The sequence below is a fragment of the Bos grunniens genome, chromosome 19 (assembly GCF_055505025.1).
Source record: "Bos grunniens cultivar Pamir isolate PY7600 chromosome 19, Bosgru_T2T1.0, whole genome shotgun sequence".
Classification (NCBI taxonomy): domain Eukaryota; kingdom Metazoa; phylum Chordata; class Mammalia; order Artiodactyla; family Bovidae; genus Bos; species Bos grunniens.
In genome coordinates this window covers 46,485,503-46,510,803 of record NC_141183.1, presented here as the reverse complement: position 1 = coordinate 46,510,803, position 25,301 = coordinate 46,485,503, and the positions used below count along the sequence as shown (strand labels likewise).

Genomic DNA, 25,301 nt, shown 5'->3' with positions numbered 1-25,301 from the left:
ACTGGACACCCACCCCATACTGGCGCCTCTAAAAAGAGACCTGTCCCTTTGGGTGGGGGCTATGGCAAGATTGACTCACATCATTTGAAATCAAGGCATTGGGTGAGAAAACAGACTCTCTGAGCACCTTCGATGTCCTTGGCAGTCTCTAATTAATTCCCTGGGAAATAGATTCTTCAAATGTTTAAAAAATTTTTTATTAAAGTGTAGTTAATTGACAGTGCTGTATTAGTTTCAAGAGCACAGCAAAGTGATTCAGTTATACTGTGCAAGTCTCTCAGCCGTGTCCGACTCTTTGAGACCCTGTGAACTGTAGCCTGCCAGGTTCCTCTGTCCATGGAATTCTCCAGACAAGAATACTGGAGTGGGTAGCCATTCCCTTCTCCAGGGGATCTTCCTGACCCAGGGATCAAACCCGGGTCTCCCGCATTATGGGCAGATTCTTTCCCATCTGAGCCACCAGGGAAGCCCCAATTCAGTTATATTAAATATATATATATGTGTGTGTGTGTGTGTGTGTGTGTGTGTATTTACATATATAATATCAATACATATATTTTTTCAGATTCTTTTCCATTATAGGTTATTACAAGATATTGAGTCTAGTTCCCTGTGCTATACAGTAGGTCCTTGGGAAAGTAGATTTTTGCCATCCCATTTTACGAATAGGGAAACTGAGGCTTAGAGAAGATAGGTGACGAGTCTGAACCAACACAGCCAGCATGCAGTCAGAGGCAGGATTACTTCTGGTCGGGGTGAGGGGTGGTGAGCAGAATCTCTGTTTCAAACTCAACACATGACTTCTGGCTTGACCACACCCACTGTGTTCTGGGTCCTCTTTCTCGTCTCCCAGTCATCACACCTCCCCAGCTACAGCCTGACAGCCCAGGGTCCCAAGCTGAAGGCTCATTAACTACATTCTGAGAGGCTGGAGGGTTTAGACTAACACCTCCTGTTGGATGCAAGCCCACCGCGCCTGTGGCAGAACTAAGTTTCCACGACCAGTGTTTTGCACGGGGGCCTGTAAGCGGCGCTCCAGTACTCTTGGCTGGAAAATCCCATGGATGGAGGAGCCTGGTAGGCTACAGTCCATGGGGTCATGTAGAGTCGGACACAACTGAGCAACTTCACTTTCAGTTTTCACTTTCGTGCTTTGGAGACGGAAATGGCAACCCACTCCAGTGCTCTTGCCTGGAGAGTCCCAGGGACAAAGGAGCCTGGTGGACTGCTGTCTGTGGGGTCACACAGAGTCGGACACGGCTGAAGCGACTTAGCTGCTGCTGCTATGAGCGGCAAAGGCCTCCTCTCTAGAGTGAGTGGCCCACTGCCAGATGTTCCTGCTGGAGCAAAACTGGACAGAGTTGAGGGCAGGGAGGCAAGCAAGTAGGCGAAGCCATGGCTCTTTGTCTTGGTTGAGAGGTTGTGTTATTCCCCAGCCTCCTTGATATACTTCTTCCACTGGATTCTCGGATGGGACCCTGTCTCTCTCCTTCTCAGCCTCCTCTACTGGGACATCTCTGCTGCTCTTCTCCCTGACCTCCTGGTGTTGGGGACGTCGGGGCTCAGTCCATAATCCCCCATCTCTGCACTGGCTCCCAAGCTAAGCCACTCTAAGTCCTACAGTTCTGAACACCCTCTGTGCCAATGCTTCCAGCCCAGACCTGTCTCCAAAACCCCAGACCCTCCTGCCCAGCCACCTGCTTCATTTCTGGGACAGCATCTGACACCCCACATTTCTGAAACTGAATTTCTGTTCCCCTCCCCCAGAAACTATTCCACTCCCCGCTTTCTGTATCCCAGTGAGGACACCTGCACCCTTCCCCTTGTTCAGGGGGAAAGTCTGTCTGGAGCCCTTTCTTTCTCTCTCGCCCCACCTCCGGTGGGTCTGAAAATCCTGTTGGGTCTACCTTCAAAATATGCCAAGAATCCAAGGATTTCACACTACTTGCACATCTGGTCTAGACCATCGTGATGCCTTGCTTGGATGACTTCAAAAACCTTTTAACACTCTCCTTACACCCACACCCACAGAGGAAGATGAATTAATGCACACACACACACCCTGCCCCCGCCGGAAGATAGCAGGTTCCAATCCCTGGAATATATATTAATAAATGTTGCCTCCTTTGGGAAAAGAGTCTTTGCAGGTGTGGTTAAAGACCTTGAGTTGGAAAGGTTATCCTGGATTACTTAGGTAACCCTAAATGCTCCCACAAGTGTCCTTATAAGAGACAGAGGGCGATTTGATATTCATACACAGAGGAGATGCTGTAAGCATGCAGACAGAGGTTGAGTGATGTGACTACAAGCTAAGGAACGCTATAGACTACAGAAGCCAGAAGAGGCGAGCGATGGACTCGCCTCAAGAGACCCCAGGGCCTTCCCTGGTGGTCCAATGGTTAAGACATTGCCTTCCAATACAAAGGGTGTGGGTTCAATCCCTGTTTGGGATCTAAGAACCCACATACCTCACAGTCAAAAAGCCAAAACATAAAAGAGAAATAATATTGTCACAAATGCACTAAGACTTTTAAAATGGTCCACATCAAAAAAACTTAAAACAAAAAAAGAAGAGAGAGAGAGCCTCCAGACAGAATATGGCCCTAACATACCAATCCCAGCCCAGTGACACTGATTCTGGGCTTGTGGCCTGCGCAACTGTGAGGAAAGAAGTTTCTGTCATTTTAAGCCACCCAGTTCATGGTAATTATTTACAGCAGCCACAGAAAAGTGATACATTCCTCTACAGTCTTTCCTTATCACATTCTTTTAAACAGAAGTGCCATGCCAAGTTGCTTCAGTCATGTCTGACTCTGAGACCCCATGGACTGTAGCTCACCAGGCTCCTCTGTCCATGGGATTCTCCAGGCAAGAATGCTGGAGTGGGTAGTCATTCCCTTCTCCAGAAGGTCTTCCTGACCCAGGGGTTGAACCCAAGTCTCTGGCATTGCAGTCGGATTCTTTACCATCTGAGCCACCAGGGAAGCTCCTTAAATAGTAATAAGATCACATTAATCATTTGCTCAAAACCCGTCAGAATCTCCCCTCTTTTATTCAGAAAAGAATGGTCATCACAGTGGCTAGATGTTCTTGTCTGCATTACTGCCCTGACCTGTTTTACCAGCATATGCTCAGCCATTCCAGCTACACTGTGTGTGTATTAATCTCTCAGTCATGTCTGACTCTTTACAATTCCATGAACTGTAGCCTGCCAGGCTCCCCTGTTCATGGGATTCTCCAGGCAAGAATACTGGAGTAGGTAACCATTCCTGTCTCCAGGGGATCTTCCCAACCCAGGGGATTGAACCCAGGTCTCCCACATTACAGGCAGATTCTTTATCACCTGAGCCGCTAGGGAAGCCCTCAGCTGCACTGAACTCCCTGCTGTTTCATGAACAGGCCAGCCATGCACCCACCCCAGGGCCTTTGCACTTGCAATTCCCTCTTCCTGGAATACTCTTCCAGAAGATATCTACATGACTCACTCCCTTATCACTCTGCAGTCCTGAAAGCTGAGACTGGGACTTCCCTGGTGGTCCAGTGGTTAAGAATCTGCCTTCCAATGCAAGGGATCCCTGGTCCAGAACTAAGGTCCCACATGGCAGGGCAACTAAGCCCGAGAGCCGCAATGAAAGATGCCTCAATGAAGATCTAGCACGCCGAAACTAAGACTCAATGTAGCCAAATAAATAAACATTGTAAAATAAAATAAACATCACTGAATTGTGCACTTTAAAAAAAGAAGCAGCTGAGAATTAAATCAGATCTCACTTTCTCAGTGAGCTCAACCATAATCACCCTATTTAAGCCACAGTCTGTACCCCTTCTTTCCGTGGCATGCCCAGTTCTCCTCACCTGTCTCTGATTTTCATTTTATCCATAGTTTTCTACAACCCTAATATCATTTTCTCATTTATTATGTTTATTGTTTCCTGCCTGTCTCCCCAACACCATGTGACTGTACCTAGAATACAAGTTCCCTGGGGCACAGGGACCTTTGTCGCTTTTGCACACTGATATATTCCAGGCGCCTAAAGCAGAGGCTGGCATGGAAGAGATGCTCAGAAAATATTTGCTGAATGAACAGGTGCATGTGTGATCTATGAAATGTATCTGCCTTTGTTCTTGGGTAAGACTCACCCCTCCTTTCCTTAAACCTTCCCTTGGGAACCTACTCTTGGCTTATAGTAGACTCACTCCTTCTGCCCAGGGGGCTCCAACAAAGCTCCTCCTGTTGAGTCACCCCCCTACTGATCTCCTGATTCCCAGGGGACACAAGTGGCCCCTCCCACCTTGGTCTTTTGGAAGCCACTCTGTTCTCGCTTATCTCAGCTTCCTAGAAACACTCCCTCCAAAATGTTCTGGTGGGTTCAAAACCTGAGGGACCATTTCAGGTGTATTTCTGGGTTCGCGGAAACTAAATACACTTAGAAGAGAGATCCAAGGAGGCTTGACAGCTGGACACCTACGGTCTCATAGACTCTGGATCTGTCTTTTTTTTTTTAATCGAAGTATAGTTGATTTACCATGTTGTGCCAATCTCCGCTGTATAGCAAAGTGACTCAGTTTTACGCATATATGCGTTCTTTTTAAATATTCGGTTCCATTACAGTTTATCCTAGGAGATTAGATAGTGTTCCCCGTACGACCTTGTTTATTCAGTCTAAATGTAATAGCTTTCACCTGCTAATCCCAAACTCCCACTCCAGCCCTCTCATGACAACCACAAGTCTGATCTCTACATCTGGGAGCCTGTTTCTGTTTCATAAGTAGATTCCTTGGTGCCGTGTTTTAGATTCCATATGTAAGTGATGTCAGATGGTATTGGTTTTATTCTGACTTGCTTCACTTAGTGTTCATCTCTTGGCTCATCCCTGCTGCTGCAAAAGGCATTATTTTGTCCTGCTCTAGACCTTTCTGTTTGGCACCTCACCCCATGTTGCATCAAACACACTAACACAAACCCCTTATCCCACAGGAAACATAATCTTTTGCAGTAATAGAGTTTGGAAGGATTATTGAAGTTCTGCCTTTGTGGTTATTTGACTACAAGTTGTTCATCTCACTCACTACTGGCTATGATTACTTAACAACCATCTTGTGTACTTTGGAGTTCTTTTTTTATTGAAATACAGTTGATAGACAATATTATATTAGTTTCAGGTGTGCAACGTAGTGATCTGGTATTTTTATAGGTTATATTCCATTTAAAGTTATTACAAAATAATGACTCTATTTCCCTGTGCTGTACAATATATTCTTGTTGCTTATTTGTTTTATACACACATTTATTTTATACACAGTCCTTGGTATCTCTTAATCTACTATCTCTATCTTGCCGCTCCCCCTTCTTTTTCACTACAGGCAACCACCAGCTTGTTCTCTATATCTGCACGGAATTCTTGCAGAATGAGGAGACTCTAGCCTACACCTTATTTCCCAACATAATGAAATTTTAATACACGCTCTATGGAACAGTTAATGAAGTTGACTTGACATTGCATTTTGTAGACACTTAAATAAACATTCATTCATTTCATTTCTGCCCTTTTTGTATTTTGGAGCCCATCCATTTTTCCAGGCCCCAGTATTATTTTTTGTAGGCTCTTGCAAACCTCTAAGGTCCCTGGAACTGCATCGGTGGTGACTGGTGTATAAACTGGCTGTGCTGGGGAGCCCACAATGGGAACCAGAATAGTTGGGTGCTACCCAATATGGACCATGTCAGCTTGAACAAGTCCCTCAAGCTCTAAGCCTAAGCTTCCCTGATCCTAGAATTGGGGTTTGGGCTCTGCTTCCATGTTGTTGCAGGAATCAAATGGGATAGTGTCTGGCACAGGTGCTTTGTAAACAGGAAAGCAATATACACATGCTCTTTATGGCCATCATTTTTACCAATCTCTCGGCTGACTTCACCTGAGCCCAGGTGTGGAGGGCTGCAGGTGTGAGCCTGCCGCTGCCTTGCAAGGCTCCCTGGCCCAGCTCCTGCTGTTTGCCCAGCTGTTCTTCGCTCTAAATCTGCCTGTCAATCTGGCTGCCAGACCTGCCTGGATTTTAGTAAACTTGCCCCTCTGCCTTGAAAGGACCAGCACTTACTGAGTGACTACTCTATGGGAGGTATTCTTTATACATCAGCTGGTGAGCTCAGAAGTGTTCTGTTTCCTCTCCCTGTCTGTACTCTCTGGGTACCCAGTACCTGCCTTCACCCCATGCGTTAAGCCAGGACCTGGGAGCTGTTCTTTATCCCTTCGCCCGCATCTTTTATTCATCAGCTAAGTTGGCCAAGTCCACATTCAACTCATTTCCAGAGTCCACTTCCTTCTCTCCATCTTGACTGCCACTATCATTTCTCCCCAGGATGGAAAGAGTCTCTAAACCAGCCTTCCCCCATTCACAGGATCCTCCTCCATCCCATTCTCTACTGGGATCTAGAGTGCTTCTTAAAAAAGGTGAATAGGATCCGTGCCTTCTCCTGGACTCATTATGGGATACCAGTCTTACCCTTTGACCTCATTCTCATCACAAGCCCTCTCCCTCTTAATACTGGGCCTCCTGGATTCTGGAGCCCGCCGGGCTCTTTGCATCTTTACCCTAATTGCATCTAATGCTTTTCCCCTTCTCACTCTTTGGCTCCCAGCTCAATAGCCACCTCCTCCAGGAAGCCTCCCCAGATCTCTAAGTCTTTGTGTTCTCCTGTATCATTTCTGAGCTTCCTTCATAGATCTGCACACAATTCATAACCCACAGTCTTTTTATTTCTTTCTTTCTTTTTTATTGTTTTGGCTGCCCTAGGTTTTTGTTGTGGCATACAGGCTTTCTCTACTTGGGGTGCAAGGGCTTCTCTTATTGCAGCACACAGGCTCAGTAGTTGAGGCGCATGGGCTTAGTTGCCCCACAGCTTGTGGATCCTAGTTCCTCACCCAGGGACTGAACCTGCGTCCCACGCATTGGAAGGCGGATTCTTCCAATTCTTCCAATTCTTCACTGGACCACCAGGGAAGTCCCCATAAACCACATTCTTGTGCCTTTAGTTGCATGATGCCTGCTTCCCCAAAGTCAGTAACTCCAAGAGGGCTTGCAGGGAGGCCGGCACAGTGCCTGGGACTTCATGGATGTTTCACAAACAGCTGTTGAATGAATGAAGATTTCCATATTGACTCCGTGTGGGAGAACAGATGTTTAACCCAGAGATGAGCCAGAATCCCAGCCCCTCTAGGATCGTTGCAGACGCCTCTGGACTCCCCAAGCACCTGTTCTTGTCTCCGTAATAGCTCTTGCTGCACTTTAATTGATCTTTTTTATGTCTCTTCCTGTAGCCGACGAGCTTCTCAAAGCCAGGAACCACGTGCCCCAGCATCTAACCCTGTGAAAATGCATTTAAGGAGTGTGTGTGTTAGTCGCTCAGTCGTGTCTGACTCTTTGTGACCCCATGAACTGTAGCTTGCCAGGCTCCTCTGTCCATGGGATTTCTTAGGCAAGATCCTGAGTGGGTTGCCATTTCCTTCTCCAGGGGATCTTCCTGACCCAGGGATCGAACCCACATCTCCTGCATTGCAGGCAGATTCTTTACCGCCTGAGCCACCAGGGAAGCCCCTATTTAAGGGGTAAATAGCAGTCTCAGAAATCGGGGTCTGACTCAGATTCTATGCATTGCATGTGATTATTATTATACATTGTCATCATTATTATCTGTATTCATATAATTATTATTATTATATGATAATCATCATAGAATAGACTATGTTCCTGCTAAAAACACCCTAAGACACAGTTTAACTGTTTGTTATACACGTGAAGCCAAGAGCGCCATGAAGAAGGTCTTGTCCCTAATTACACAATAATAGAACCAAGACTGAAATTCGGAGCTTCCAACCCTGTCTTGTTCTCTTCTGCTCCCTCTGGCTAGCAGCCTGTACTGCCTCATTTTCTCTGCAGAATTCTCACCTGAGCAGAGATGCCGAACCAGTGAGAAGGCAGAGCCAGTGCTAGGGCCCTCGTTGTCATCAATGCTGAAGGCCGTGTGTTGCGAGGATAGCAGCCGGTGTTCAAGGCCATTCTGAGAGCTCACGGGGTGGGGAGGTGTGGTCAGGACCACAAGCACTCTTTGGGATAAAGAGCCGCTGATTTCCTCCCTGGGTGCTGTTCAGGTACATAAGATTATCCCTGCAAAGTAGATTATTATGCCTTTGTTTGCTCTTTTGTTACCAAAGCTGAGTGTGTGTGAGCTTTATATGTGTCTGCTTAAACCCTTTAGTTCAGTATCTGCATGGAAAATAGAAATCATAAAATTGATGTTTAATACCTCTTATGTCAGGCACTGTGCTCAACGTCAGATACGTGTTTGCTCATGTCAACACTGATCTGATTCATTGGACCAACAAAGGCCAACCATTTGTGTTCATCAGGATTTCACAGGCTTCCTGGGGACCTCATTTTCCAGTCTGGTGGTCCACATGGTTTTCCCAGATCCAAGGATAGTCACCTACCTTACTTTCCATTGTGAATTAGAGATAAACACAGACGTGTCCCCAAATACGGCCAATACAAAACTCTATTATTCCATAACACTTCATAAAATGATTTTTTCCCCTGCTAATTCCTTCATTTCAGATGAGAATATACATATCTTAGCATATTTGACGTGCTGAGTGTCTGTCCTAACAGGGTCACTTAGCATGTCCCCACGTCTTAAACTTTTCCCATGGGAAAGGTTATACAAAGAGCGCAAGGATAGGAGAGGATCCTCAGTGATGGCTCGGTGATAAAGAATCTGCCTGCCAGTGCAGGAGACTTGGGTTCCACCCCTGGGTCAGGAAGATCCCCTGGAGAAGGAAATGGCAACCCCACTCCAGTATTCTTGCCTGGGAAATCCCACGGACAGAGGAGCCTGGTGGGCTACAGTCCATGGGGTTCCACAAGAGCCCAACATGACTTAGCAACTGACCACACGTGCCAGAGGACGGAAAGATCTGGCCAGTTTAATTGGCTCAGCACCACAGTTAGCCTAGCACTTTGCATTTTTATTGCTATTTTATGATGTTATAGAAGTGGGTTGGGGTGATAGGAAGCTCCGGGGAGATCTAGCTCATCTCCCTCGTGTTCTAGAAGAGAAAACAGAGCCTCAGAGAGGTTAAATGTCTTGTCCAAGGTCACACAGCTAATTTGTGGCAGAGCCATGACTAGAACGCAATTCTCCCAACTCTCAGTTAGTTGGGCCTTCCTTTAGCTGGTTAAAAATGATCAGGAAGGGGCTTCGCTGGTCGTTCGGTGGTAAAGAATCCACCTGCCAATGCAGGAGACATGGATTTGATCCCTGATCCAGCAAGATCCCACATGCTGCGGAGCAACTAAGCCTGTGCTCCACAGCTACTGAGCCTGAGCTCCAGAGCCTGAGAGCCGCCACTACTGAAGCCCACTCTCCCTAGAGGCCATGCTCCACAAGGTAAGTCACCACAGTGAGAAGCCCACGCGCCCCAGCTAGAGAGTAGAGCCCACTCACTGCAACTTGAGAAAAGCTCAAGCAGCAACGAAGACCCACTACAGCCAAAAATAAGTAAATAAATAAAATTATTTTTAAAAATGATCAAGAAGAAATTGGGAAAAGGTAGATGGGATTTTTTTGTACTACTCACTAGTCTCTTTACTTTCGCTTATGTTTGAAATTTTTCATTAAAAAGTTAAAAAAAAAAGCCCTAGGAGAGGGTTTGATTATCTCAGGAGTGGGTCCTGTTTTCTATAATCACCTTTTCAAAGAAGATTTGTTTCATTCTTCCCGAAGGGATCTTTCCTCTACTTTGAATTTCTCTAATGTTACACACAGTCTGTTCCACACCATGTAATTGCTAATGGTGAAGAAGACTGGGGTTTGGTTTGTTTTTTTTTCCCCCTTCTGTCTACCAACCAGAATGCAGGCCTTCCCATCTCTGAAGGTCCACATCCATTCAGGAGGGGGCTGCAGGCCTCTTTTCCAGCCATATCTTCTCAACCTCCTGCCCACATAGTAACGTCCCAGCCAGGATATCTCTAACTTCATTCACCCACAGACTACCCTTTGGCCATCACCAAATACCATGGCACCCACCATTTACTAAAGATTTTCCTTTGTTGTTGTTATTCACTCGTTGTGTCCCACTCTTTGCGACCCCATGGACTGTAGCACGCCAGGCTTCCCTGTCCTTCACTGTCTCCCTGAGTTTGCTCAAACTCATGTCCCCGGAGTAAGTGAGGCCATCCAACCATCTCATCCTCTGTTGTCCCCTTCTCCTCCTACCTTCAATCTTTCCCAGCATCAGGGTCTTTTCCAATGAGTCAGTTCTTCGCATCAGGTGGCTAAAGTATTGGAGCTTCAGCATCAGTCCTTCCAATGAATATTCAGGGTTGATTTCCTTTAGGATTGACTGGTTTGATCTCCTTGCTGTCCCAGGGACTCTCAAGAGTCTTCTCCAGCACCACAGTTCGAAAGCATCAATTCTTCAGCGCTCAGCCTTCTTTATGGTTTCCTTTATATTTTCCTTTGAGCTGTCTCATTTTTTTACTTCAGTATATTTTTCAGAGGAAACCATATCATGACTATGGATGGAAAATCAGCTCTATTATCTATGAAATCAGGGTTTGCTGTATTAGTTACACTTATTCAAATAGTCATTATGAAATGCACAGTTATTTCGAAAACAGAATGTCCGTCAATGTACAATTTAAAATCTCAATTTACACCTAGCTTCAGGAAACACCAGTGCCCTGCTGTCTCCTGGGATCTGCCCTGCTTAGTATCTCTGCCCAGAAGGCTGCAGTGTGTGATTGTGGAAGGTCAGGCAGGGTGGGTATGTGTGTGTATTCAGCAGTGGTTCAGGGCCATCTAACCACTGTGACAGACACATCTTGTTCTTAAGCTCTCTGCCCGGTGCTCCAGGAAACAGGGCTGGCGTGTGGCTGGTGGAGGACCCCAGCAGACAGTCCTGCGTTCACTTCCTGACCTGGCCTCCCTGATCTCTGCTCACCCTCCTTGCACAGCAACCCTTACCTCAAAGCAAGTCTTAACGGCCACCTCTGACAATGGAGTAAGACTGAGAAAAGATAGGTCTTAGCTAGAAAATAGATGTTTTATGGAGACGATTACATGCTAAAGTGGAATTTGTAAATCAGGAGCTCCCAGAGGTCTCAGGATTACTCTCGTGAATGTCAAGGATTTAATGCTCTCCTGTTTATAGAGAGGCAGCGTGATATGCTGGGATGGACTTGGCGTTGGAACCACACAGGCTGGCTTTAAATCCAATTTCAGTCTGTCCTGAGAAGTTATTGAGGTCCTCTGAGCCTCATTTTCTTTATCTGCAAAATGGGGATAATAAAACCTCCTTGAGCAGGGTTGCACCAAAGATTAACTGGGAAAGAACTGGGTGCAGAGCCCAGCTCTGCAATACAGGCAGCTGTGATTTCTCTAAGTTCCTAAAAGATCGTGAAAGCCTTTCTGATTCCTTGAAGAAAGAGTAAATTTCCTTTTGTATAGGTTCTGAGTTATAATGGAGAGTATTTATTATTGCATTTCAGTATTTTGAACTTGGGTTTTTCATTTCTAAATGGCACCTATCAACTGGGGCAGGGGTCCCCAACCCCTGGGCCATGTCCTGGGGGGTTATTAGGAACTGGGCTATATAGCAAGAGGTGAGCAGCGGTTGAGCCAGCGAAGCTTCATCTGCATTTACAGCCACTCCCCATCGCTCACAGGACTGCCTGAGCTCCACCTCCTGTCAGATCAGCGGTGGCATCAGATTCTCACAGGAGCACGAACCATACCATGAACCACGCCTGTGAGGGATCCAGGTTGCAGGATCCTTATGAGAATCATCCCCAAACCATCCTTCTCCACCCAGTCTGTGGAAAAATCATTTTTACAAAACCAGTCCCTGGTGCCAAAAAGGTTGGGGACCGCTGAACTAGGATATTGATTTAATGGATCGCCCCATGGTTTTCTGATGGCATAGTGAGCACGGTCTCCTGTGTTGTCTGAGATTTGCCAGACGTGTCTTGTGGCTCAGCTGGGCGTCCCCAGCTTGGTTGCGAAGCCCAGATTGTTACCCAGTCCAAACTCGCTCTGCTCGCCAAAAGATAGGTCAGTAAATCCAAGACGAGATGTTGGGACGAGGAAGGGACTTTGTTAGGGAGCCGGCTGACTCAGAGCATGACAGGCTAGTGCCTCGAAATAGTCATCTTGTTGGGGACGGGTTGCCAGGTTCTTTTATGGATCAGAGATGGGGTGGGGTGAGAAAACAAAGAAAAAAAGACTATTCAATCCTTGCAGATGTCCCCCAGAATGGCAAGCCTCAGGCAGGGGAATGTGTTAGTTTCACTTCCCGACAGTCATTCCTTGGGTGGTGTGAAATGGAACATCTCCTGTCATGTCCACAAACAAAGATGCCGTGTCTGTCTGAGATTCTGGCCTCCCCAAATGTATATTTCTGGGCCTCGCTGCTGAGCAGCATAAGCAGCAGAGAAGGGGCACCGCACCAGTTGCCACGTGCAGGCTAAGTCGCTTCAGTTGTGTCCCACCCTTTACAACCCCATGGCCTGTAGCCCACCAAGGTCCTCTGTCCGGGGGATTCTCTACTCAAGAATACTGGAGTGGGTTGCCATGGCCTCCTCCTGAGCATCTTCCTGACACAGGGATTGGACTCGGGTCTCTTTCGTCTCCTGCATTGGCAGGCAGGTTCTTTAACACTAGCGCCACCTAGAAAGCTCTGGCCATTTGCCAACAAAGACTTTAAGAAAGTCACAGTCCTTCACAGATGGGCGGGGTCAGGTTATCTCCCTGGGGCAGGCCATTATGTATGCCTAAATTAACAAAGGGCTTCCCAGGTGATGCTCAAGGTTAAAAACTTGCCTGCCAAGAGCCACAAGTTCAATCCATGGCTCAGGAGGATCCCCTGGAGGAGGGCATGGCAATCCACCCCAGTATTCTTGCCTGGAGAATCCCACGGACAAGGAGCCTGGCAGGCTATGGTCCATAGGGTTGCAGAGTCGGACACGACTGAAGCCACTTAGCACGGCACATAGCACATGGCAAGATAAGGATTAAAGTCACAGAGCAGATCCAGTGTGAATTCAACACCAACCCTTCCCAGTTACAAGAAGAGTAGGGAGCGTGCTCTGTGGCATGGGCACAGTCTATGTGCATGGCGGCTTCACAGAGCAGGGGTCCTAGATTGAATCTCATGGAATTCATTCAGAGGATCACCAGGGTCTTCCAGAATGTCCAATCAATACAGGCCTCTTTCCTGCCCGGGTTCAAAGCCGTTTGAAAAATAAGAGGAAAAGAGTAAATAAGACAGAGGCCAAAAATGTCACCTTTGTGACCAATAAGGTCTAGATGAGGGACGGTTTATATCTTCAGGAAGATGACTTCCTGAACAAACGCTGAATGCTAGAATTATGTAGACTCTCCCACAACCAGGCAGCAAGCTCTGGACGGGCCTCCCTGTGTAGTGAGGAGAGGGCGCCCCAGATGGGACCCAGGAGAAAAGCTGAATATTGCAGGAATGAAGCTCTTGGTGTGTGAAGAGAACAGCAGAGGAGAAGAAACATCCCCTTGACGAGGGAGAAGGCGGTTTGTTTGTGTTTATTTCCTGCCTGTCAAAGACCCAACATCCTTAAAGTCTTATTAATTGAGGGCTCATGCCCAGCTAACCTTTGCCATGCATAAAACAGGTCATGCTAGAGAGAAACAGTGGCGGCTTAAGTATGGAAGGGTTGGGGTGAGAGGGGTGTATTTAAATACAGTTCAGCCACTTTACAAGCCGGATGATCTTGAACCACTCTCTTGGGCTACCTGAGCTTCAGTCTCCTGGTCTATAAAAGAAGATCTATGATTTCTCTGTCACAGAGTTGGTCTGGATGATAAATGAAATGATCAGGTGGCTTATTACTAGGTATAGAGGAGGGACTTCATAAATGGTCAAGTCAGCTGAAGAGGTACACAGCCCAGATTCTGGTATGCCAGAATTCTGTTTTCAATGCTGTGTGTGTGTGTATATGTGTGTGTGTGTGTGTGTCTTGAGAGGGCTGGCCATAAAGAAGATAAAGAGCATGGCTCTAGAGCATCTGGATTTATGGAAGGAGGCTGCCTGAAGGCAGAGGAGCAAGAAACACCAGCAGGGCAAGGACCCTCCAGGAAGGGGAGGTGGGAGACCCATCCCACTTTTTCTGGTGTTTCAGATCCTTCCTGTCTCACTGCCTGGGGTGTGACAGCCCCTGGTGGCTTCCTGTAGCCCCTCAAGCAGATCAGGTAAGGAATCTAGTGAAATGGAAACTGTCCTTTCAACAAAGAACTCCAGGCCTGAGCTCTAGGTAGGCCCCCAGGAGATGAGGCTGGTATTTGCTTCCTGACCAATTGCCTAGTGCCCAGCATTTCCTGTCTCCCTAGCTGCAAAAAGCTTTTCACTTTCCATCTTCAACAAATGGTGGTCACTCAAGTGACCTGGACCTAGAAGAGGAGCGCCAGGGATGGCCGGCCTGAAAGAAATCTTTAACTATGAGCTGGGGTCCAGAGTGAGGTCAACAGGGGCCTAAGCTTCATATATGAAGCCGCTTGGGCCTGAGACCCCTATCTTGGGAAGGATGTAGGGGAGACTGAACTTTTTTGGAGCACCGTCTGTGCTCCTCCAAGACTCAGTGGACATGAGTTTGAGCAAGCTCCAGGAGATGGTGCAGGACAGGGAAGCCTGGTGTGCTGCAATCCATGGGGTCGCAAAGAGTCAGACACAACTGAGCGACTGAACAACAGCAAGACAATCTGGGGCTTCTCTCATTTTGCAGGCTGCAAGTCAGGGTGGGGATGGAACCAATGCCCGTAGGCTTGAAGGATCCAGACCAACTATCTCAGGAAAGACGTGCTCATTTGGAAAATTTTTGGGGGCCTGTGTCATAAACTCATCCAATGAGCCTTTGCTGTGTACCTACTATGTGCCAGGTCCAGACCCGGTGCTTATCTTACAGACTGGTCGGATAAGCAGGCAAATTAACAGGCAGGTATGGGACAGAGTGGGAAGTGTTGTCTCGGGGGAACACCGATGAGGGAGACTTGACTTCGTCTGGAAGTCAGGGTGGGCTTCCTGGAGGAAGGGACACTTAAGAATGAGCATATGCCTGCACTTAGGGGCTGGGGAGAAGAGAGCTTACGGAGAAAGCACACACTGCTGATCGTAGGAGAACACCAAAGACTGCTCAGTACTCACATCTATGACGGCTTGCAAATGTCTCTGCAGTTGTGTCCCCAAGTGTCAGCAAACTCTTGTTTTATATTTATTTATGGAGTTTTGCCAGGTCCTAGTTGAGGCATGCGAGATCTTTCCATTGTAGCACATGGTATCTAGTTCCCCGACCAAGGATCGAACTCTGCATTGGGAGCGAGGTGTCTTAGCCACTGGACCACCAGGGAAGTCCTGGCAGGCTCTTCTTTAAATGTATAATCATTGGGTGTTTTGGAGGGGAGGATAGTAATATTCATGGACCACCTGCTATGTGCCATGGCAGTCGCAATTACCTTGTACTATCTTAAGATCATCCATTCATCATCTGACAAATATTTACTGAACACATACTACAAACCAGAGAGTGTTCTAGGCCCTAGATTGAACAGCAATAAGCAAAACAGACAAAAAAGCCTGCCCTGCAGAAATTTGACTCAAGCTATTGTGGATATAAGAGACACAAATATATATTGACCCACATGGAATACTGGGTGGAATCAGTGATATGGAGAAAAAACAAAACAGAGCTAATAGCAGAGATGGTGTTGTGGGGTCAGTGTGGAGCAGGGCGGTTATAATTCTAAATAGGGTGTTCAGGAAAGGCCTCACATTTGAGCAAGGACTTGAAAAGGGAAGATCAGGGTTCTTGGTGGATATCTAGGGGAAGAATACTCCTCACAGAGGAAACAGCACATGCCAAGGCCCTGTGGCAGGAATGAGCCTCCTCTGTTTAATAACGGCAGGGAGGCAAGAGGGACGGAAAGGAGTCAGATCTCAGGGAGAAGGCAGTCAGGCCACAGAATGCATGCAGCTTTGCTAGGTGTGAAATGAGGAAAAGAGTCAAGTTTGAGCAGAGCGGTTGTGGGTTAAATTTGATGGCTCTGTTGTCAAGAAGAGCCTGGAGGGAGACCACAGGGGAAGCAAGGAGGCCGAGGAGGAGGCAGCTCCCTGCAGCCAAAGCCTTAGCATCACCTTGGGCCACGCTGCCTGGCTCCTGGCAGGGTCCCCAGTGCCTTCTCCCCTCTCTCGGGATGAGTAAGTCAAAGGAGCAGCCTCGAGTCCAAAAACCTGCCAATGTCAGGAAGCAGCTCCCAGGAGAGGCAGGCGGCATCCAGGTTTCTCCTTCAATTATAGCAGCAGGATTCTTCACCACCAAACTCTCCAGCAAGTGCCTTTGGGCTACAGTCGCAGTAGAATCAGGTGGAGAACCCAAACTTTCAACAGAAACAAAACACAAGCATCTATTAAGTGGCAATGTCATCAAGGCTAAACTAATTCAAGAGGCCAGTCCTGTGGGTCTCCCCACACCCAACCCTGCTATGGCCCCAGCTGAAGGCTCTCCCCAGGCCCAGCCCTGGCTGGGTCTTGGCTTCCCCTAACACACCTCACCAGCCACCACCTGGCCTCACTGGGGGGATGCCACCAATCACCTTGATGACGATGGCTCTGACAGTGCTCTGCTGCTGGCCCAGATGACAGGCCTCTAGGTAGCACCCTCTTTAGTGTGATTTCTCATGTCCCTGAACCACACTCTGTTCATTCCCTAGGGATGTGATAACAAATCGTCTAAACCATGTGGTTTAAAATGACAGAAATGTATTCTTTCACATTTGGTGCCAGAAGTCCAAAGTCAAGGTGTTGGCAGGATCACAATCCCTGTGAAGCTCTAGGAAAGCCCACTTTCTTGCCTCTTGCAGCTTCTGGTGGCTCTGTGTGTTCCTTGGCTTGTACAAGGCAGAGTAATTCCTGCCTCTGTCTCCGTCTTCACGTGGCCTTCTTATCTCTGTGTCTCTCCACCTTCAAGTAAGTCTTCCTCTCTTTTCTCTGATAAAGACACCAGTCCACTGGCTTTGCTAAGTCGCTTCAGTCGTGTCCAACTCTGTGTAATCCCATAGACGGCAGCCCACCAGGCGCCTCTGTCCCTGGGATTCTCCAGGCAAGAATACTGGAGTGGGTTGCCATTTCCTTCTCCAAGTAAGTCTTCCTCTCTTTTCTCTGATAAAGATACCAGTCCATTGGCTTTAGGGCTCACTTTAAATCCTGGCTAATCTTATCTCAAAATCCTTAACTAATTACTTCTGCAAAGACCTTATTGCCACATAAGGTTACATTCTAAGGTTCCAGGTGGAAACAAATTTTAAGGGGACACTATCCAACCCACTTGGAGAAGGCAATGGCACCCCACTCCAGTACTCTTGCCTGGAAAATCCCATGGGCGGAGGAGCCTGGTAGGCTGCAGTCCGTGGGGTCGCTAAGAGTCGGGCACGACTGAGTGACTTCACTTTCACTTTTCACTTTCATGCATTGGAGAAGGAAATGGCAACCCATTCCAGTGTTCTTGTATGGAGAATCCCATGGACGGGGGAGCCTGGTTAGCTGCCATCTACGGGGTCGCACAGAGTTGGACACGACTGAAGCGACTTAGCAGCAGCAGCAGCATCCAACCCACTACAGTCTACCTTCTGGCCTCCTTCTCCCAAAGCTCACCTCCTTCCCACATGCAAAATACATTCACTCCTATCCCATTGCTCCCCAAAGTATTAACCCATTCCAGCATCATCTCTAAATCCAAAATCTTATTTAAATCATGTCAATTCAAGAAATTCCACTATCTCATCATCGCAATCAAGTATGGATGAGACTCTGGGTCTGATCCTTCCTGAGGCAAGATTCTTCTCCATCTCTCACTAGGGAGATCAGACAGACCACGTGGAGGCCACTGGCTATGTGGAGGCCAAGGCTGGGTGCACAGCGCACCGGCTCCTTTCCCGAGCAGAGCTCAGTAGAAGGGCTACATAGAGGACCCCTCCCAACCAGGTCCCAGAAGGGCAGGTGACCCCTGTCCCTAAGGGAGCTGGACTAGGGTCACTCATCAGCTTTCCAAGCCCCTAAGCCACCCCTACCATCACCGCATATGTCCATGTAGAATCTGCACTTCTGCCCTGACTCATTCCAAACATGATTTGACTTAGAAATAGAGCAGAGACTCTCAAAACCGAACGGGACCAATTCCCATCCCATGTTTGAGTCGTTGCTGCCCGCCTCTGCTCCCGCAACTCTCAAACTCCGCAGCAACAGGGAATTCCCTCCCACATCAGCCGGGGAGGCAGGGAATCACGCCTCTTATGGTTTCCTCGGGTTAAGACTGACTGCAGGACCCTGGAAAGGAAGAAGGCAGAGAGCAGCGGGCCCGCTTGGTTTTACCCACGTATACAGTCATTGCCAGACATGGAGACAGAGCCGGTGAGCCTCGGCGGCCTGCATTTGTGGTTATTTGTCCTGTGACTCTCACTCGAGCTGGGTCCAGCAGTGACCTCGCTTTCCAAAAACAGAGGCTGGGAAGACAAGCACAGTATAGGGACCAGAGCCACATGCCCTCAGGAGAAAGAATGAAGAAAGCCGGAAAGGGCAGGGAAGGATGACGTCACAGCTCTGTATCTACCCTCAGCCTGATCCCACGGGGGTGGGGAACGCAGGAGTATGACTAGCATCACAGACTAATCTGATTCTTCTGCATCTCTTTGAGATGGGTGACCCCAGTGTCTGTGGCTGGCAGACCAGACTCACTCTGAAACACTCTGAAACTGCTCCCCTCCCATCACAGGCCTAATTGCTCCAGCTCAACAAACCAGCGTGCCCTCCGGACACTGCAGGGAGCTGGCCGGGACAGCCTATCACAGCCTTTCCTGAGTCAAAGGGAAACTTATTAGTAAGAACTGGTGGCCTCTCAGACCCCCATTTTTAGTAAATTACAGGAGGGCGCCCCACCTTCCCAAAACCTCATAAAAGATGGATGGTGTATTTGTAGAACACCCCCAGTTTTTACGAACTTCACCTTCCCTTTTAAAAGCTGCTAACTTCAAAGAAAAAAAATTGCTCCGGGCATTTTGGTGGTTGTAATAAAATGCATTCCCCAGGAACTTGGTTTCCGTTTCAGCCTCACAGAAGGAGACAGAGCAGCCGTGTGGGTGCCACGTGTCTGCCTCATTGTGGGGGACAAGTTTTATCTCCCTGCAAAGCAACTGATTTATGCTGAGAACCGCCAGCCTGTGGCCATGACCTACTTTGGTCTTTACGATACAATATCCAGGGCTTGGCAGGGCTGCCCCGCTTGAAGGAAACCCAAGAGTACAGAAGCCAAATCTGTGAGCGTGTGTGTGTGCACGGAGGGTGTCCTTTGACGATCCACTTTAACAAAAAAATAAAATAAAAATGCGTGTCTGTGTGTGTATGTGTGAGTGTGTGTGTGTGTGTGTGTAATTTCTTATTCAGTGACCTAAAGTGTCGTTACGGTTTTGAAATTCTGGAAAGAACTCATGTGTGTATGAATTGGGTCAGATAGTAGATTTCAAACTCGGGAGAAAATAACGTGGCATAGTATGTGAGTTTTCTGTTTCTAGAGTAGAACATCTCTGTAGGGGAGGAAGAGTAATTTTCCCTCTGTCTTTCCTAGTTCTTACCTGAGACCCCTGTCATAAAAGACAGATGAACAAGAGAAAAACAAAGTTTATTAACATGTATATCTCACGTTAATCATAAAAGATATCCAGGAGACAATGAGTAACTCAGAGGTAGCTTTAAATTAAATATTTACTACCACCTTAATGGGAAAGAGAGGGGGGATGTAGACTTCTTAGGGGAGAGTAAACGATCTCAAGTTAGGATGAATGTGCCCTTAGAAGAATGGGTAGGAGGTATGGTGGTTTGCGGCGAAGCATGTCTGGGTATGGGGTCAGCTTCACGTCTCCCCTCATGTGACAAGAGTCTATCTTCCTCAGTTGGTGACATCCCCAGGAAGGGGATTTATGACAGTTGAGTTCCTTTCAGAGAATTTATTTTTAAACAAATAAGGAGAGTTCAAAGAAAGCCTTTTCCTGTGTTTGCTGTTTTTCAAGTGCCAACAGCTCCAAATAATCCGTATGCCAGGGCCTTTCCTGGTGGTCCAGTGGCTAAGACTCCGTGTTTCCAATTGACCAGGTTCAATCCCTGGTCAGGGAACTAAGATCCCACATGCTGCAACTAAGACCCAGTGCAGCCAAATAAATAAATAACAATGCATTTTTTAAATCAATGTGCCAAAGCAGGGAATTTGGGAGTGACATGTCCTGAACTCCTTCAGTCGTATTTTGGGGTGACATGCTGTGCTGCCCTTCAGCTCTGGGGCGGCGGTGTGAGCACCTCTCTCTGCCCAGGGCACTGTCCTGGATGTACAAGGGGTAGAGATTGGAGGGTTGGGGGTTTCAGTGGAGCCCTGACACCGGCATGGATCCGAGAATGCTAGGACTGACGATCATCTCGTTTGGCTGTCCTCAATCCAGGGACCGAGATCGCTGTGGCTGTGGGTGTGGGTGCAGGAAGCTTTCTGAGGGGTGCAGAGGCACAGAAAGGGGTAAAAGAATCAACCTCCATGTCCTCAACTTCCATACAGTCCCCACGTGGGAGGGACGGTGCCTGGAATCTGCTGGTGGCCCTCTCTGCTCCCCTCTGGTGACCCCCGAGAAGAGTCTCCCACTTTACAGAGAAAGGCAAGCCTCACACCTCTGGGGCAGGGGGCACTGTCCTGAGTGGCACAGTTCTCTTGGTGCCATCAAAGGGACAAATCAGGAATATGCAGCTACAGAAGGAGGGATACCTGAGACAGAGCAAGGAGGGCTCAGTGAGAAGTCGGGATGGGGCAGCCAGGTCACCACTGTCCATCGACCTCCCCATTGTCCTCTCAACGTTGGGAAGTGGCCACAGGGATGCATATTAAAGGGTGAATTGAAAAATGATGTCAGGTTTTGTGGGTTGAAAGTAAGTCTGATTTGGCTGAATCATTTGACAGCAAGGATGACTTTGCCATTTAGGTGTGATAGGGTTCATGACATGATCCCCCCAAAATATGGCACCCTGGCCTATCAGATATCTTAAGCTGAAAGAATTCGAAATGAGAACCTACTGTATAACACAGGGAACTCTACTCCATGCTCTGTGGGAACCTTAATGGGAAGGAAATTCAAAAATGAGATATATGTGCATGTATGGCTGATTCATTTTGCTTCACAGCAGAAACTAACACAATACTGTAACGCAACTATATGCCAATAAAAAACTTTTTTTTTTTTTAAGTAAAACCGGGAAAAAAGAATTTGAGAAAACAACAAAAGCAGGAAGTTCACTCTGACCTCCCCCACACCCTTCTCAGAAACAGGTCAAAAATTCCCCTGTGACAGTGGTACTCCCTGAACCAGGAGGCATCCTTACCACCTGAGAGAGGGACATAGAGGCCAAAAAGGCTGCATAAACAGATCCTGTTAAACTAACCCTTGTCTTGCTAGTTATTTCTTCATCACTAACTGCCAGCCCAGACTCCTTTGTCTCATCCATTCTTCTCACCTGTATTGGTTTTTTTGTCTAAAAGGTTTGTAAACTTCCTGATTATGTATTCTGGTCTCCATTCTCTTGTAAAGGCTCACATATCCATCTAAAAATTAAAAAAAAAAAAAAGAGCGTGCTTTTTTGCTGTTAATCTATCTGTGTCAGCTGAGTTCTCACACCCCGCCAAGGACCCTAAAGAGGCTTGAAGAAAATGTTTTTCCTTCCCTACTGGTTGTAGAAAGGACATTTTCCATAAATTCCTTGAGCAAAATTTACAACCCAAGGTTGTGGTGAGAATATACTTAAACCACAAATATAAAATAAATTACATTTAGACGCTGCTTTAAAACGTTCGCATGGTTAAGAGTTGTTCAAATTTATTGTAGGAGTACCTTAGCAAAACTGATCAAGTACCTAGCACGGTGCTGGCAATGCCGTAGATAATAAATATTTGTGGATTGGGGGGGGGGGGAAGTAAGTAATGGATATGAATGAGGAGATTAAAGCTGCAGAGGATGCTTGATTTGTCTATTAAAACAGAAATAAGTGGCGCCAAATTGTACACTTGAAAATGGTTTAAATGGTACATGTTGTGTTACGACTATTTTTATAGCAATAAAAATCCATTAGTGGTAGAGTTGGATGGCACACAGGGGCCCAGAATCTTATCCAGTGGCTCCTGCTTGCCTCCCTCCTGGTTGCTAATCTTAACTCTCTGCAAATGTTGTTATCAGGATTTCCTGAAAGATGTCTACAATGCAGGGGACTCTGTTGATGAGAAATGCTGAAGCAAGAAGCTAACCGGAGAAGCAGGCTGGAAAGGAGAGTCTCTTAACCTGAGGAAACAGTGGGGCCAGGGGTCAGTGATCACAGGACCCTGATCGCAAGGCACAAAAGGATCTGTCCGGCCTGGATCCGCCAGGCAGCAGAGTCAGTCTCGGAGGCTCCGATCTGCGGCTTGGGACCGCCGTGGTGGTCCAGCAGGGAAGGGAAGGGAATCCTGCTCGCACCCCTGGAAGATGCAACAGAGTCCGTCTGTGAGGAGACAGGGCTACCACAAGCAAGGGCAGCTGGAGGCCCTCAGACGCAGGCTCCAGGCTTTGGAGGGTTCATTCTGGTCTTCAGCTTGCCGTGAACCTCCGTACAGAGTGAGCAGTGTGAGCTCCAAAGGACCATGACCACCAGGAACTCCACCTCTCCACCCACCCCTGGCCACACTCTGGAATTCCCTTCCCCAAGAGTGCCAAGCCCCACAAATTAGCATATGTCACACCTGTGTGCAGGCAGACCCGGGCACGGGCAGATGCAGGGGTGAGTTTCCTCCCAAAGCTGAGGAAGGCAAGTGCCTGGCTGGCTGATGCCACGCCCCCATTCCCGGGAGGAACCATCAGCCTTTCTCACCTCTAGTGCTGAGCACACAGGTTGGCCTTTGGGCCTCAGCTGACTCTTCACTCCAGCTCTTTCCTCCACCAGGATGCTAAGCTCCCTGAGGACCAGAGAGCCCTGTCAGACTCCTGAAGCTGGCCGACTCTTGGGTTCCCCCTTTGTTTAACAGAGGGGTGTCTTCTGTTTCTCTCCTGAAAGGCACCTGTCACAGTACTGAGCTTTATAGCAGGCATTTGACAAAGATTTCATTGGTATAGACTATTAGAAGTGCATTTAGACCCACATCACAAATGAATGTGAGATCTCGGGCGCACAAGATTGGCTGTTCTCTGAAACATCTGTGATATCTCATTGGTCAAAATCCAGGTAACGCTCTGTGTGTGACTTACTGCTCTTTTTAAAAGATTTTTTTCATATTTATTTTAATTTATTTGACTGGGCCAGGTCTTAGTTGCCGAATGTGGGATATTATTTTTTTTAAGTTAAGGCATGTGGGATCTAGTTCCCTGACCAGGGATCAAACCTGGGGCCCCTGTGTGGGAAGTGTAGAGTCTTAGCCACTGGACCACCAGGGAAGTCCCGCTTTTTGCTCTTTAGTAAGTGCTCTTAGCTCCTTTTTGGAGTGTCCATCTGTGCCAGGCACTGCACTAGGTGCTTCGTCTCATCGTTGCCGATTCTCACAGCACCACCGTAAGGTTGGCAACGCTGTTCCCCATTTTACATGAGAGGGATTATGGCTTAGACAGGACAGTTGCTGCAGGTCACACAGAAAATAGAGGGCACAGCTGGGATGGGACCACAGGGCTGCCAGACTCCAGAGCCTTTGCCAGCGTGTCTGTGGCTTCTGTGACTGGCTCTGGGAGGAGTGTGGTTTACCTTCCAAGGAAATTAACTGAGTGACCCACTGGGTCTTCCCAAGACCAACTTCCGTGGTCCTGGAAGTTTTCCAAGCATAGTGGGCTGGCTGTCTACAAACGGGGCTCCTCAAGGAATGGGGGAATTGACACAGAACCCAGCTGAAACCTCTTCTGTGACTTAAGCAAGATACAGATTCCTGAAAATCCATTCACACATCAATATTTTTACATCCAAAATATATTTTTAAAAAACTCGTACAACTTAATAGCAAAACAAAAACAAACAATCTAATTGAAAAGTGGGCACAAGATCTGAATAGATGTTCCTCCAAAGAAGACAAGCAGATGGCCAGCAGGCACATGAAAAGATGCTCAATATCACTAATCATCAGGGAAATGCAAATCAAAACCACAGTGAAATATCACCTCACACCTGTCAGAAGAGCTGTCATCAAAAGGACAAGAAATGTGTTGATGAGAATGTGGAGAAAAAAAGAACCCCTCGTATACCCCTGGACACTGTTGGTGGGAATGTAAATTGGTGCAGTCACTATGGAAAATGGAATAAGATTCCCCCCCAGATTAAAAATAGAACTACCATATGATCCAGCAATTCTACTTCTGGGTACTTATCCAAAGAAAATGAAAATACTATTAATAACTTGAAGGAATATATGCACCCCAGTGTTCACTGCAACACTATGTATAGTAGCCAAGATACGGAAACAAGTTGTCCGTTGATGAATGAGTGGATAAAGAAGATGTGGCACATACATACAATGGCATGTTCCTCAGCCTTAAAGAATGAAATAATGCCATTTGCAGCCACATGGATGGACTTACAGGGTATTATGCCAAGTGAAATGTCAGACATAGAATCTCTCATATATGGAATCTATAAAAAGAAACACGCTCATAAATACAGAGAACAGATTGACAGGGTGGGAAGGGAGAAAATGGGGGAAGGAGGTCAAAGGTAGAAAGGAAAAAAACTATACCATATAATATTCATAGTACTATATAATACAGCGTGCTTAGTTGCTCAGTCGTGGCCGACTCTTTACTACCCCATGGACTGTAGCCCACCAGGCTCCTCTGTTGATGGAATTTTCCAGGCAAGGATATAATACATATATACTTACATATCAAAACAGCCCCCATCTCTCTTGGACTTATTTTCATTGGCACATCACCTAGAAATGGGACCTTACCATCAACCTGGGTATCCACACTGGTGAGTCAGCTTACAGAATCCTGTTATTTTATTTGGTACATATGGACATGGGCTTCCTTGGTGGCTCAGCGGTAAAGAATCCACCTGCAATGCAGAAGCCACAGGAGACCTGATTCAACACCTGGGTCAGGAAGTTTTCCTAGAGAAGGGCATAGCAACCACTCCAGTATTCTTGCCTGGAGAATTCCATGGACAGAGGAGCCTGGAAGGCTACAGTCCATAGGATCA

The 25,301-nt window shown here is 47.3% G+C and overlaps 1 protein-coding gene across 1 annotated transcript in view; it reads left to right on the top strand.

The window, feature by feature from the left end:
• ASIC2 (acid sensing ion channel subunit 2) overlaps nt 1-25,301 on the top strand; it is a 295,279-nt gene that overhangs the window by 44,364 nt on the left and 225,614 nt on the right. The gene's annotated exons all lie outside the window — the stretch shown is intronic.